The sequence below is a fragment of the Vipera ursinii genome (assembly GCF_947247035.1).
Source record: "Vipera ursinii genome assembly, chromosome: 1".
NCBI classification, from domain to species: domain Eukaryota; kingdom Metazoa; phylum Chordata; class Lepidosauria; order Squamata; family Viperidae; genus Vipera; species Vipera ursinii.
Window position 1 is genome coordinate 288,782,705 of NC_139512.1, and position 3,249 is coordinate 288,785,953.

The window sequence follows — 3,249 nt, forward strand, 5'->3', positions numbered from 1 at the left end:
TCTGGACACAAAAAAAATCAAAGTAACACTTGTGTGTATATATATATATATATATATATCAGCTAACATTATCAACTTCTGCTTTGAAAGAAGCAAAATGAAACAATAGTATGCTTTTTGCTGCATTTAATAAAATCTTTTGATACAAATAGATTGCTTGGCTATATCATATGCATGATTGTAAAAAAAACTTGGAAAAAGTCCAAGCTGAACAATGAATATTTAGATTACAAAATATTACATTGTGGAATCTGCAACATAGTGGGTCTAAATAATTCAATAAAGGAAGTAAAATCTGAAATATTAGGAGAACAGGTATACTTAAATATTTGAAATATTTAGATTATATTTTATAATTAAAAATTAATTTCTTATGCTGAATTGCCTATTTAACCTATATGCAGAGCACATCATGAGAAAGGCAGGGCTAGATGAATCAAAAGTTGGAATTAAGATTGCCGGAAGAAACATCAACAACCTAAGATATGCAGATGATACCACTCTAATGGCAGAAAGTGAAGAGGAACTAAAGAGCCTCTTGTTGCGAGTGAAGAAGGAGAGTGCAAAACTTGGGTTGAAACTAAACATTAAGAAAACCAAGATCATGGCATCTGGCCCTCTCAATTCCTGGCAAATAGATGGGGAGGAAATGGAGGTAGTGACAGATTTTATTTTCCTGGGCTCCAAGATCACTGCAGATGGGGACTGTAGCCAAGAAATTAAAAGACGCTTGCTCCTGGGGAGGAAAGCCATGGCAAATCTAGACAGCACACTAAAAAGCAGAGACATCACCCTGTCAACAAAAGTGCGTATAGTCTATGCTATGGTCTTCCCAGTTGCAATGTATGGCAGTGAAAGCTGGACCATAAGAAAGGCTGAGCGCCAAAGAATTGAAGCCTTTGAACTATGGTGCTGGAGAAGACTCCTGCGAGTCCCTTGGACTGCAAGGCGATCAAACCGGTCAGTCCTAGAGGAGATCAACCCTGACTGCTCTTTAGAAGGCCAGATCCTGAAGCTAAAACTCAAATACTTTGGCCACCTAATGAGAAGGAAGGACTCACTGGAGAAGAGCCTAATGCTGGGAAAGGTTGAGGGCAATAGAAGAAGGGGACGACAGAGAATGAGGTGGCTGAATGGAGTCACTGAAGCAGTAGGCGTGAGCTTAAATGGACTCCAGAAGATGGTAGAGGACAGGAAGGCCTGGAGGAACATTGTCCATAGGGTCGTGATGGTTCGTACACGACTTCGCAACTAACAACAACAACAAAAATGCTGAATTTCATACAATCATAATCAAGTGGGAATGATAGTGGATTACAAAGAAGTCCTTGAATGGTGGCAGTTCTTTAAAACATCTAAATATATGTATATCTATTCTAAAATTGAAGGAAATGCTTCCTTCTTGCATCTCTGCCGAAACTCATTATTTTCCTAGCAGTACTCATCACCCAAATTTGCTATTAGAACAATGAATGTTTCACATATAAGGCACTTAAAATGCAATTACAGTACATATCCAAGTTGTCAGAGACGGAGCTGCTGCTCAAAATCAATTTGATTGTATTGGTTTGAGTGCACTGAGAGTTTAAAACACGTAATTTGGATTTAAGACAGTACTATTATTATTTATTTTATTTATTTATTTAATTCAATTTATATACCGCCCTTTTCCCGAAGGACTCGGGGCGGTTTACAGGGCAAAATTAAAACTACAATATAAAAATTAAAATAAAATTAAATCAATAGCCCCAAAATTTTAAATTAGAATTTAAAAACCTTAAAACCCCTCAGTCCAGGCCAGCTAACTCAAAAAGCCAATTTTTTAGGTCCCGGCGAAACGAACGAAGGTCGGGGGTGATCCGGAGTTCCACCGGCAATTTATTCCATAGGGCAGGTACGCCCACAGAGAACGCCCTCCCCCTGGGGATCGCCCGCCGGCATTCCCTGACCGGTGGGACCCTGAGGAGGCCCTCCCTGTGGAAGCGCACAGAACGATGGGAAGTTGATGCTGGCAGCAGGTGCTCCCTGAGATAATCCGGACCCATGCCATTTAGGGCTTTATAGGTCATCACCAGCACCTTGAATCTCTTCTGGTCCAAATCACTTCTGGTCCAAACTACTTGGGCACTAAACAAAGCCTGCAACAACATACAACCAAGCAGCCGTCTGAGGTCCACTGGTACCTTTTGAAAAATAATTCACTGCCAACAAATGCCACTATCAGGAAAGATTCATTGCCACCTGTGTTTTCCCAGTCACAGATACTGACAGCTCCGATACTGCCCTGCACTGCTAGTACCAAATAGCTGACTGGCATGCCTGGTATTTGTGGCCCACAAATTTATTTCAGTTATCCACCTTGCCCTTATAATAAATAATATGTTGTCAAGTTTGTTGTTCATAAGATCCACTTTAGTAGGGGTGTCTGATTTAATTCATGTTTTTTCGAGTTGTGTAGGCCATTAGAGTTGGGTGGCCAATGCATTTAAATAAATAGAAATAAATAATAGTTTCTCCGTAAGTTGTACAGGCTTGTACTGGACTCTTGCTTTCATCCTCTCTGTGTGAACAATAAGCTGGTAAAGACGATAGCTGGAGTGTTGCGCATTTGTTGAGTGCAGTTTGGGGTATTTTCAGCCAGATTGGCTGGGTCTATTCTGCAGGCAAGACATCCTTTTCAAACCTCTGGGCTCCCTTTTGCTGGACAATGGATCTATTGAGAGCAGCCTTCCTCATCTGGATTTCCTAAGGGTTGTGCTGTTCTAGATGCCATTGAGGGTACTTCCTTGATATTTGTGAAATCCAAACATGAATCTTGTCGTTTGTCTTTGGCTACCAAAAGTCTTGGCCTGGCTCTGTGCAGTTCAGTGCCAACTTAGCCGTGATGCTTACTGACAAAGCTGCCTTAGTTCAGGTCAGCAGGTATGGATTGCAACCAGAGTAATGTTGCACTAGCTAGTAGTTGGACTTGCATGTCATGTGGAGCTGTAATCTGGCACTGCTGCTTTTGTAGCTTGTCCAACCCTAGTTAAAACCATGGTTTAACATGATGTGTGCATTCAATCTCACTTGTTTCCCAGGATGGTAGTTCAGGACAGAAGAGGCAAGTATCTGAGGAAATAAGCATAAAATAATAATATTGGTAAGGGAGAGCTGTTATATATAAAGTAATTATTTTTTGAAAAAAATATATACTTCTCATGGTTTGTTTCAGTGTTTCTGTTTCCATCTCCAAGGTCTTTCAAACTG